This window comes from Uranotaenia lowii, chromosome 3 (genome assembly GCF_029784155.1).
Source record: "Uranotaenia lowii strain MFRU-FL chromosome 3, ASM2978415v1, whole genome shotgun sequence".
NCBI classification, from domain to species: Eukaryota; Metazoa; Arthropoda; class Insecta; order Diptera; family Culicidae; genus Uranotaenia; species Uranotaenia lowii.
The window spans coordinates 269,334,279-269,347,423 of record NC_073693.1 but is presented as its reverse complement, the minus strand read 5'-3'; the positions used below and the strand labels follow the sequence as shown (position 1 = coordinate 269,347,423).

At 33.1% G+C, this 13,145-nt stretch overlaps 1 protein-coding gene across 2 annotated transcripts in view; it reads right to left on the bottom strand.

Moving 5' to 3' along the window:
* The window catches only part of LOC129751294 (exocyst complex component 4-like), a 30,670-nt gene extending 27,376 nt beyond the window's left edge, over positions 1–3,294 (bottom strand). For both annotated transcript variants that reach the window (XM_055746718.1, XM_055746719.1), the window contains exon 1: positions 1,263–3,294. The gene's annotated coding sequence lies outside the window, so the exon portion shown is untranslated. The remainder of the gene's footprint in view (positions 1–1,262) is intronic.
* Between the last annotated feature and the right edge of the window lie 9,851 nt (positions 3,295–13,145).

Sequence of the window (13,145 nt, the reverse complement as noted above, 5' to 3'; positions counted from 1 at the left end):
TTCCTAACTGGATTATACTTGAAAAGGTAGATCAAAACGTTTAAAAATGCACTTAAAAAAATCCGAAAGCTGAAAATTAGCCACTGTAGGGGCGTAATGAGAACCCCCACTGGGGCAGTATAAGCAACATTAATCGGGACACGATGAGCGTTTTCTGCCGAAGAATCTAGCAGCGAATTTCACTCGATGAAGTATACTGAATAATAGAGCTGCAGCTTGACTTGTTTCGTCTGAAGATTTGGCCTATTGGTAAGATGTCGGAGAGGTAATCAGTTGGCTCGAGTTCGATACCTGTTTGAGGTGTTTTTTTTTTCATTTACCATTCATGCATTTTACACTAAACGGTGAGGCGTAGATCCATCAAACAAAGCAATATTAAAACAATGTAAACTTTTTGTAGAATACAAGCAATTCACACACACTCAAACATTATATTTTTGGTGCTTTGCATCACCCGCCAAGATGCTACTAATCTCCTCGAACAGGAGTCGAACTCGAGCATACTGATTACATCGAGTTGAATTCGCTGCTAAATGCTACGGTAGAAAACGCTCATCGTGCCCCGAATAATTGTGCTTTGTTCGCCCCGAGTCATCAAGTTAAAGTAAAAACGTGTTTTAAAATTGATTATAGTGAAGAACCAAATAATGATGGTGAAAATTGAGAAACAGTGTGTTCTTTTTTTTGTTTTTTTGTTTTTCTGGGATTTTAACACTCTCGTGTTAACACAGTGTGTTCATCATGTTGCAGTGCGTACATTGAAGATTAAGATGATTTAACGATCATAAAAGCTTATTTTCCAGTGCTCAAAATTATAATATTTTCGTCACATGAGAACCGAGTGGGTTTTTCTAAAAAAAAAAATTTGTAAGGATATTTTTTTTGCTGAAAAATTAATACAATAGGAAGTACGGAACTAATCCTCAAGAAAATTTATTTAAGAAAATACGTACTTTTGTACAAAAGTGGAATGCTTATTATGCCCCGGGTGCTCTTTATGCCCTTATCTTCACTACATTACATTTAATTGACTCGTTAAAAAATCATATTCAAAATAACATTTTAAAATCTTCTTGAAAAATATAAATTAAATGTATCTACGACATTCTCAAACACTCCCATCCGTCATTGTTTACTGAAGGAAGTTCCCGTTCATGATAGTTTCCCATTATGAATATTTCCAGCCACGAAGAGAACTCCCAGATTGAAACCAACAAATAAAACAAACAAACAAACAACTTTATGCACATTCAATAGCTCACCTGTAAACAAACAGATTCGAGGCTAAAATATTCCACCGATGTTGCCGCAGAAATTGAAATTCACAATCCGAACTGCATCCAATTCGCCAGGTTTTTCTTTATTTTTTCACGAATACCTCGACGGGCGCTGTCCGGCACAGTCGAAATGGCAAAATAATCCATATGGTTGAGCTGGGCTGCTGCTGGTGCAGTCGAGTGAAAATTATTCCTTTTTTTTTTGTTGCTTCCCGATTCAATGCAGCACCAAATGCACCTGTATTCTATTTTTTCTTCTATTTTTTTATTTTACAAAGGTACAACTTCCCAACTTTTCACCGTAGGTTATCTTTTTGCACAGGGTTGTAACTTTTTTTTTATTTGAGGAAAAACATATATGGATCCCCGGCAGATGCACAATATTGGTATTACTTTTCCCTCTTTTATTTGAAATTCACGATGGATGGGCTGTTTATTTTGCACACATCGACGTAAAAAAGCACATTCACTGTCGATCACACCAAATGGACGAATATGCAAACACGAAATTTCACTGATAACTTTTTTTGCCTCCTCTTTGGGCTTGGAACAACAATTTTATTTTCAATAAATTGGTATTGATTTTAAAGAGAGAAGAGGATTTGTTCCCACACTCTTACAGTTGAAAAAATGAAGATTTTTATTTGTTGTTTCAGCTCAATTTGCGGAAATTTATGCACTTTAATTACTTTGTAGTCTGGGGTTGATAATGGACTGGATGATGAGCGCTTGTACTGTTGATTTTATTTTTAAAATTCCCATTAACGGCTTTCGAGAGGATTAAATTTCACTCGAAAAAATGACGAGGGGAGAAGTTGTTGACATTGTTTTATTTTCTTGAATTGCTTCCTCGTTTTGCCTACGATGCACATTCAGGAAAAATACTGCGGCCAAACTGGAAATCGATAAACTGAAGGTCACAACAATTCGCCGAAAACAGCAATACGGACTGTATGGGATTCATGGAGGCCGAAAAGCCGGGCTTACCTACATCCCAACATAAGCCTCTGTTATTAATTTTGCTTTTTTTTCTACGTTTTTCCGGCTAACTTTCTGAGAAAATGTTATCCCGGATAATCCTGTTACATTCACTTAGTAGTTAATATTACGAAACCCTCGTTCTGACCTTTTTCACCAAACAGGATTTAATCCGAATTTTTTACCGCAAGTTCTGATCAACCGACTGAAGCTTCCTAGAATTCTCCTCAAAGGGTTGATTTCACCCAAAAGCTGCAACACCCACACGTTTCCTAGTTAACACCTCAAGTTATTCAGGAAGGCGGCATCCGTAATGAAACTTTTCAAATTCACTCCAGCGCCTCTTTTCTTCTCCCAGTCACCCGTTTGTAGCTCGATTAACAGCACAATATAACACAAGACACCACCAAGCAAAGGGAATTGTAACTCCCACAGCACTTTTCCACCGGAAAATGCGGCTTTTTGCGCGCGCTTCTTCACTTTTCCGCTGCCCTCGAACGATGTGCAATAATTAGCTTTGTACTCCCCTGAAGGTAGGCTTTCCAGAAGAAAAAAACGAATCCGATCCTAGGAAAGAGAAAGAGAGCACTCTCCACGGTTCCAAACCGGCGACGATTCTCTGTTGATTTCCCAAAAATTCTGGCAACAGGAAAACTCACTCTCTAAAACTCACATCCTTTGCACTCCCACCCAAAAGGATTCCACCCACCCGGAATAGACGCTTCCGAATCTACACACTGATCCTTGAACTTCGATTCAAATTTCCACCGTAAACTCTCGTGAAGTCCACCACTCACAAATTCGAAACGTTGACACCGCAACCGAATCAATCAATCATCACTCGATAAACACACCTTCGGCCCCGGAGACAGCCGAAAATTGCATCGTCCCGAATACCCGTGCACAAAAGCCCGACCTTGCGGCGAAAGATGCCGAATGCGTGCGTGCGTCCAATCGACTGGGCGAACCCCCTTCCAAATAAATCGCTATCGCAGGATAAACACGCGGAGTTCGTCCCCAAACGCATCCGCTCGCTACGACCCTCAACGAAGGAATGGAGTCCGATGGATTTTCTCTGGGAGTTGGTTGGTGGCCAAATCGAAACCAAATCTCTTATTCGGAAACTTCTAAAACAGAGAGATGAAGAATGAGAAACAAGAGAGACAATCACGGTATAAAAGGAAAAAGTAAAAAAAGGGAGCCGGTTTGTTTTTGGTTCCACTTCGAAACTTCGGTGCATTTTCCTATCCTATATGGTAGAGTCAGTGCAGGAATAAAATAAACGTCTCAGCAAAGGCGCGCATGGCGAAGGATTTCTCTAAAATTTCTCTCTGTTATTGAAAAGGGGGATGAATTTTTCCGGGAGAGGAGAACCAAAGTAGAGTTTTCCATGAGAGTTGGAAAATTCAGCGAGAGAATCGTTCTCTGTCGTTCTCTTGTTTTGAGGATTCGTTTATGAGGGTGGAAATTGTTTCCGAAAACAGAGTAGGAGCTTGATTTTTTTTCCTTCCTTACCTGATCACGGGATGCATTTTTGTTGACAAACAACTTCGGAAGCAGGGATGATCAAAATGGTATTGATTTCATTGTTTGGTTTCGATTATTTGAAAAAAAAAGTTAATTTGGTTAAGTTTGATGCTGATACAGAAAACACTTTTGAGTGTGTTCTGACCATTTTAAGGCAGTTTTAAAATCTTTAAGTTGTGTCATTTAGATGGTGTATACAAAGAAAATTCCTTTTTTGAATGATGGGGTTTAACTTCTTTTAACTAACGTAGAAAAATCTCAAAAATAATCTCAACAATTTGAGTCTGCTCATGATTTTAATTTGAACATTTTAAGTCCAACTGATACTCAAATTTTCCTAGAACTTGATTATATTCTTTCTTGTATTTGAAGTTCTTGCAAGGCAAACATTGATGAACTTAAATTGATTTTCAAAAATTTTTGAAACAAGAATACTCCAGAGGAAGATGGGATTTTTTCCATACTTTGTAAAAAGTTGCCTGAATGCACTTAAAACTTGAGTTAAAATTTTCAATTAATGTTATCTCTTGGCTTATTTTCCCAATAAACGGAAGAATGCCAAAATAACTCAAATTTTGAAACCTGGAAAAAGTGCATCAGAGCCTTCAAATTATCGACCAATTAGTTTGCTATTTGAGAGAGTCATTTTGAATAGAATTCCAATTTCCCTTATGAACAATTCGGTTTTCGTCATGGGCATTCTACTACACATCAACTTTTGAGTGTAACCAATATGATTCATACGCTGGCAAATTTGAAGGTTAATTAACTGGTGTCGCCCTTCAAAATATATTGAAATAGCTTTTGACAGTGTTTAGCACAAATATTAAGTAGAAAATTAGCTCGTTTTGATTTTCCTTTCTTTCTAAAATGATTCAAAATTATTTGACTAGCCGAACTTTGCAAGTAGGCTTACAAAATCCATGCTCTGGTGTCCCTCAGGGCAATATACTTGGACCAATTTTATACAATATTTTAACATCCGATCTTTCTGAAATACCACAAGGAAAAGGTAGAAGATTATTAGCTAACGATACTTTGTTTTCAGCCAAAGGTCGAAATTTAGAGGTGGTACGCAGTAGGTTGCAAAAAAAAATTTAATTTCCTTTTTGAATTACTTGAAAATGTGGAAAATTTCTCCCAACGCTTCTAAAACTCAATTTATTTTATTTCCCCATAAGCCTAGGGCTCAGTTTTTAAAACCTAATGAAAATCATTCCATTACTTCTAATGGGGTTTCATTAGAATGGTCTGATCACGTGAAGTACTTGGGACTTACTTTTGGTCGGAATCTTTCTTTTAAAAATCACATAAATATTCAATCTAGATGTAATAAATACACTAAATATCATTATTTTCTCATCAACAGGAAATCCCGACTGTGCCTGAGGAATAACATGTTTGAGGGTCCACCCTATGAGGGTCCAGGAAAAGCAAGCAAGGTTTTTTACTCCACATTGAAATTTTAAATTTTAAATCAAAATTCAAAAATTGAGTAAGGTTATCCAAGAGTAACAATTTGGATTCAAAACTGATTCCATTACCTCGAAAATTAGTCCCAAGTTCAGAATTCTGCTTCAAATTGTAAAAATTTTCTCACTTGTTGACAGAAATTTAGTTCTGAGTATTAAATTTTAAGTAAGATTGAAGTAATTTCAGAGGGTCTCGTTTTACATTACCAAAATCAAAATTGTATTAATATTTTCATACCTCGGATTAGGACTCTGTATCCTGTTTAGGATTTATGATTTTCAGTTAGAATTATCTTCAGATTTAAACAGTAAAGCTGTTATGAAATCCTGATTCAAATTTGATATTGCATATTATTCAAAATTTGATTCATGATTTTTGAACTCCTATGTACATATTATCAATATTTGGACAATAATTTGAAGAATATGAAACAAAAATTAAAAATATTTTAAGTTTTTGTTTCATATCAGTATGACGACGTTCTTAAGCAGAATTCAAACCAATTCAAAGCTGCAAAATGTCGATAAAGTATTGCGAAATTTGAATCAGATTCATCGTTCGAAATTAGTATTTTTATTCAAATTCACAAATTGGATTCAATATAAAGAATTGAAACAGTAAGTTCAGATTGAAAGAAAAACATTTGAATTTAAATTATAGTTTCATGATTAAGCTTGTCAGATTTTCCAGATTTATCGGATTTGCCAGAATATTTAATACCTACAAATTTTGTAAAAAGTCCAGTTCGGTCCGGTTGCCCGGATTTAATCACCCTATTTGCCAAATCGAACAAAAAAAAAACAAATTGTAATGTAATTTTTTTTTTAATTTACGTGTCCTAAACGAAATTATATGAGCAACTTTTACTAAAATAATCATGGAAGATTTTATGGAACTACAATTAAAAATTTGTTGAATAATTTTGATGAAAAACATATTTTTTTTCAAGTTTTTTTTCTTGATTTTTGCTCAGAAATTTCTGGGTTTTGACCAAATTCGTCCGGATATTGCGCAGATTTTTGTTTGACAATATAGAAATCAAATGCCTGGATTTTGCCATGTTTTTGATTAAATAGCCCGGATTTGTCGGGCCCGGATTCGTGCTGAGGAAATTCTGGCAACCTTATTCATGATTGAGGGCTTGAGTAAATTTCACTTCTTTGTTCTTTTTTTTCACTAAACGATTAGTAATGTATTAGATTATATATGAAATTCTGTTATGGAATTAAGATCCTTAACCTTTTTTTTTTGTTAAAATCAGTACCGTAAACTGGGGGAGCTTTGATCACTTTTTTCATTCATTCTTTAATATTTTGGAGAGGTGGCTTTTTCGTAATACCTACAAGTTTTAAAACACTTACTGAGGTGAGGAGTATAAGACATGATCATTGATTGCAGTAAATTCAATAGACATTGATGGTTATAATTAAATGTTTGTTACAAAAACCACCTTACCTTATCTTCAAAATTTTGCTTATGGTGCCATTTAGCCCAGAAGACATGAACATTGATAACAGTAATTTTTGTTAGGACTAAACTGATTTTTCAACGATTTTTTTTTTCAAAAACATTTATAATCAAAGGGTAAAAATTATTAACATTTCTCAGTATTTTTGGGCTCAAAAATAAATGAATTTTGCCTTCATGCCTTCATCCTAGGTCTTCGCACTGTTTCCATGTTCTTTTTTTCTTCAAATTTAACCATTTGATAGGGTTTTCTCCTGGAAAATCACCGTTTTTTTTTTTCAATATTCAAAAATTACCACCAAATCTAAGACGGTGTATGTCTTTACAAATGACCATAAAAATAACACTTAAACTAAACCTAAACATAGAAAAACGTTGAACTTTCACATAAAACAACCCATTTGCTCCTAAATGCATAAATTTGATCAGGAGAGATGTTTGTTTGCGAGCTGATCAAAGTTCCCCTCGTTTACGGTACGTAGGGGAGATGGGGGCATAATGGCCACCTTAAGGGAAACGGTTATTTAACCATAGAAAATAGCTATAATATGGAGGTTACATTATTGTTTCGTGTTCAGACACTTGAAAAGCCTATTCCCTAACGGGCTGAAACGTGAAAAACTAGATGAAAACGTTAAAAAATGCATTTTAAAAAATTTTGCCAAAAGCTGAAAACCAGCCACTGTGGAGGCATAATGAGAACCCCCCCTGAGGCAGTATGAGCACCATTAATCAGAGCGTTTTTGCCGGGGAATCTAGCAGCGAATTCAATTCGATGAAGTCAGGTGAGTCGTAGATTCATCAAACAAAGCAATAACAAAATAATCTAGGTCTGTTTGTAGAATACAAACAATTCACGCACGCTCATACATTAAGTGCTTTGTTCGGAGGATGATGCTACTAGCCGTATAATGTAACAATAAAAAAACGATCATGAATTGTGAATGGAAAAAAATCACCTCGAACAGAAATCTAACTCTAGTCTTTTGATTACCTCTCCGACACCTTACCAATAGGCTAAATTGTCGGATGAAAACTAGTCAAGGTGTGGCGCTATAAATCAATTTTAATTCGCTGCTAGATTCTACGGCAGAAAATGCTCATTATGCCTCGATAATATGGTGCTCTATATGCCCCTAGTCAACAAATTTAAGTAAAAACGTGTTTTAAAATTGATAAAAGTGAAAAATCAAAAATTTTATGATGGTAAAAATTGAGAAACAATGTGTACATCATGTTGCAGTGCGTACATTATAGATCAAGGTTATTTTAAGATCATAAGAGCTTATTTCGTGGTGCTCAAAAATTATAATATTTTCGTAACTTGAGAACCAAGCTAGTTTTTTTTAAATATCTCTGTAAAGATGATAAGGAGATTCCTTTTTTTGTGAAAAATTAATACTATAGGAAGTACGAAACAAATCCTCATGAAAATTTATTTAAGAAAATACGCACTTTCGTAGAAAAGCGTAGTTCTCATTATGCCTCGGGTGCTCGTTATGCCCTCATCTCCCCTATTAAAACTCAAAACTGTGTCATGAACCCTACCTCGTCTTAAAAATTAATTTTTACTTAGAAATGTTTTCAAGTTCATCCATAAATGTATTATCAATTACTTGGAAAAAAATTCGTTTATATCATTAAAAGTTTCATGTGGATATGAAATATTCTTTGAGAAACCAATTTCAGTCTCAATTTTAATTTGTTAGGTTAGGGGTTTAACAGACCTCTCCCCCCCCCCCCATGGAGATTTTTTCCAAGTAAAATTTTCAGATCAAAAAATGAATTTACTAAAGTATCCGGAATTTTTTGATCCTAAAAAATGTTCAAAAATAGGTTTGAACAAACATGTCAGAAAATTGGCTCGCTCGGAAGTTTTTCCTCGATCACTCTAGCTAGGCCTATTACATTACATTCTACGACAATATAAGAACTTCACGAATTGGAGCTTGTTTTTTATTGTTCTTGACACACAAGAACCTTACTTATGAACCTTACTTAAAATCTCTTTGATAATATAATTAACAAACTCGTTTATGTTATTACAAATTTTATGCTAAAATGAAATATTATTCAAGAAATCAATTTTAGACTCTTGTGTGTTTTTCATTTCTGTTCTTCTCATTTCTTCAATTCTTCTCAAACTTCATATTCAAAATTTTTGATAAATTACACAAGACCACTAAATTCATATTTTTCCAAGGTGCAAAGAATTTTTGAACTTATTTATTTGGATGCCTTGAATTCAAACATTCAAATGGTTTTTTATCAGCTTCTATTTCTGAAAAAAAAAAACGTTAAAAGAGATAAAAGCAATTTAAAATTTTCTTCATTTTTGGAAAACCTTGAAAATTTAAAATAAAGCTTTTAAACTTATTATCTACAATTCTATTTGTTTTTTTACCCTATTTTTGAATATACGGGTTTTAACGACTTTTAAAAAAATGTTTAATTGAAATTAAGATATCTTTTAAAGCTAACATAAACGTTTTGCAAGATTAATCAAATATGTTGAATGAAATATTTTTTTAAAACTTTCTTCAGTTATGACAGTTATACTAGTTATGATATTGTTAAATTTTTCAAATGTGTAGAATTTAAATTTTCGAGATCATTCATCAAATAAGTATTATGCGGGATCAGTTTTTTTTAATTCCATGTAGATTTGTTAGTTCATCAGTTATCAATGATTGATCTCAGTCAAAATTCAACACAACTTCTTTCAAAAAAACATAATCATCATATCACCAAAACTAGAGGTGACAGACAAAACGAACAAAAGATAAGAGTTCAGAACATTGAAATCTATGAAAAAAAATTAAATCAAAGGCTCTATAATGCTGTTTTCTTGAGTAATCAATCGAATTCATTAAATATGTTTTTAATATGCCATGATGATTTATTGAAAAAAAAATCCTTCTGAATGGTTAATAATCTTATCTTTTCAATTAACATATGTTGTTTTTAGTTTTCAAATAGATTTACTGAATTTTATAGAATCGTTTTTTAGATTTACCGATATTCTTCAAGTCAGACTTTTCAATTTTTTTGTTATATTTTTGATAAGTTTGTCTATGTTTTTAAATCCAGAATTTTTGTGTTTTGAAAAAATAATCTTCTAGGATGCCTATAAAATTAAATTTTATATAGGAAAAACATAACTTCTACATTTTATCCTAGGACCCAATATTTTCGAAGACGATGACAAAATATTCAGAGGTTCTTCTTCTTCTTCTTCTTCTTCTTCTTCTTTTACCAACATAGCCAAAACGTGTAAGCATTTTTCTTTTCAACGTTATCTCTGTTACATAAAACATGCATTGCAGAGATAACTACGGCCAGGCCAACCATGTGGTAATTACCGCAAGAGATTCTGGAGCAAGGGGAGAGATAAAGCGTGGAGTTCCCTACCAAACGCTTCATATGGATTACTTAAATACCTACAGCATAATTTGAAAATAGCTACACTAATCTAATTACAATGTGTATTAGGAAAATAACGTTTAATGTAATAGAAAAGGTTTGATCTCACCAAATAAGTCTTGGGAGTTCTCGTCAGAAAACTTTTCCTCTAGTCCGGAGCAGCTGACTTTAAAATTCCTTCTGAACTCCCCCAACCAGGATTCAGCATGCCGAAACAAAGTACGAACCACTCCGGAAACAACCACCAGTCACTTTATCTATCATTTTCCACTGTTTAATTTTAATATTTCTAGTTTTATTGAAATTTAATTAAAAAAAAATTATGGACGAAAACAAAAACGCGTGCGATGCCAAAAAATCATGGCTTAATGATAAAATATTCAAAATATTCAGAGGTTAAAATTTTAAACTGAAAAACTAGCTCAAAAAAAAAAATTATTTGTTCCGGAATTTTAAGCCCAATGTTTATTCATCCCAACTCAAAAAAATTAACTATTTTAAATCATCTTTCTTGAATCGATTATATTTTATTTTCAAATACTGTTTGCCAAGTTTGAAAAATGATTTGTAGTAACAGCTGTAAAGCATAGTTTTAATTGGCAATGAAGCAAATTAGTATATGCTTCGTGCTTTCACTATGAAGCGACTGATTAGGTCGTTTTTTAAGGATTTTACCAGCTTTCAGACTCGAATTTTTAAATTAAAAACTATGGTTTACTATGGCGTTTTTTCTTTTAAAAAATCCGAGAATGATTGTTGTTTAAAATTCTTAAAAATGAAAATGTTTTTAGAAATCAATTTGCTTATTTGTTGTGCATTTTTGATATTGTTATTATTTCTAGCTGACTTTAATTTTCGAAACCCCCCCCCCTCCCCCCGCCTCTTGGACGGGTCCTTCGCACGGGCCTGCAGCTATCAAAAATTGATTTCACTCAAAACCCGATCAGGAGAGAATATCAAAATAATAACTCAAACGTATCTCACCAAGATATTTTCATCTGATTCAGTTATAATTAAGTATTCCAAATTTTCGATTTTAAGTTTCTCCAATCTGAATTATATCTTATTCTGATTGACATACTTGAATGGGGTTGAGCTCATATTCAATGATCAAGATTTTTTCGGATTGTCCTAAAATAAAATGATTATATCTTATTTTGATTACGTATAACTTTTTCTGAAACACGGACATCGAAGTCAACGGCTCAAACCTTACATTATCGAGTTTCGCTCAACAGATTCATAAAATTGAATCAAATTTTTTGAAAACCAAAAATTGGGCATGGTTTTATCAAATAATGTGGTTTATTGACCTTCCACTAGAACATTTTCTCGAAGCACTCATATCTTGATAAGTTATAATTTTGATATAATTTGTTCTGTCCAATATCAAACTATGCTATCTGAATGAGATATAATCTTGATAGGAGCATATCAAAAACTGATATAATTTAGCTATGTTCGTATAGATTTTTTGATATAATTTGAGATATTTTAACATCCTACGAGTACTGAATTATAACTCATTTAGATAGAAAAAAATAAGTATCAAAATATCTCATTTTGATATAATTTTGTTTTTCCCTCCTGATCGGGAACTGATTCATTTTTAAACTTATAATTTCCATATCACCAAAACAAGAGGTGACAGACAAAATCTTATAAAATATTCGAGTTCAGGACATCAATATTTGACCCATTCCAGCGTGACGTCACAACGTTTGCAAAACAATTTTTTGGAATATTGTATGTAAGTTTTACAGTTCATATCGCACATTGTTAAAAATTGTACATTATAAGGTCAAAATTTCATTCTCTACAATTTGAAACCAAAAGTATTTGTATAAAATAAATAGTTAACAAAATATAAGCAAAAGGAATCGTGACGTCACAACGCGCCTCTATTCCCACTTTTCAGTTTTTTCAACAAAGCCGCAATTTTTTGCTCTTCTTTTTGATCAAATTTTATGAAAATTTCAGGAAAGTATCGATTCATTACAACCAACAAATCGATGTTTTTTATTTTTTTAAATCTTGATTTCAATTTATTTTTGAGCGATTCAGTTTCGTGACGTCACAACGCACCATTTTTTTAAAGCAGGGTTTTGCAAAGCGTTGTGACGTCACGAAATTTTTTGGTTAGCTACATGAAATAAACCAAAGTATAATCTTAAAATGAATGCTTAATTTACTTAAAATGCTTAAAAACTTAATAAATAATGTGATTTGGAGATGAAATCGATCCATTTATTCCCAAAAATTTTAAGGAATTAAATCTCAAAGACCCATATAAGTAGATAAGGTTTACAACACTGCTCACATCAATTTTATTCGAATTTTTTTTGTGCGATCATGTGAATATTATTTAGGACAAAACTAAAACTAGGAAATATTTATTCGTAAAAGCGTTGAAATGTGTTTCTGAATCTTTTTAGTCTTTAATTGCAAAGGAAAGGAAAAATAAATGATAATTTCAAAGCCTTCGATCTTTTCAAGATAGTTAATCGACACTAGAGTGCCTAAATCAGCCATCTAATGAAAATCTTATGAGTTGCAAGCTTAAATTGATCCTAGGCCTAACACAAAGTCCAGTGCCAAATTTAGGGATTGGCCCACGGAAATGGGGGGCTCAATGAACCTGAAATTTGTATGGAATTATGAGAAATTGGGTTTGGAAGGACATTAAAACCAAGTTATGCACCAATTTCTGAAGTCCCTATCGGCTGATTTGTTTTAATTATAGTCATTCACATAACTTTCATTATGACAAATAGTTTATCTCAAGATCCCATTTCGACAATGATTTAGTGAAAAAGGTTTTTGAGTTTCAAAAATTAGCTTCTGATGGGTCAAATACAAAAAATACCTGAATGATCGTTAATCGACGCTAATTTTGAACGTTATAGCTGTTTTATGATAACTCTAATCGATACGCGTTCCTCAGATGAAATCTTGTCATAATCAAAGCTCTCAAATACTCAAATTAAAAACGGTTTTTTT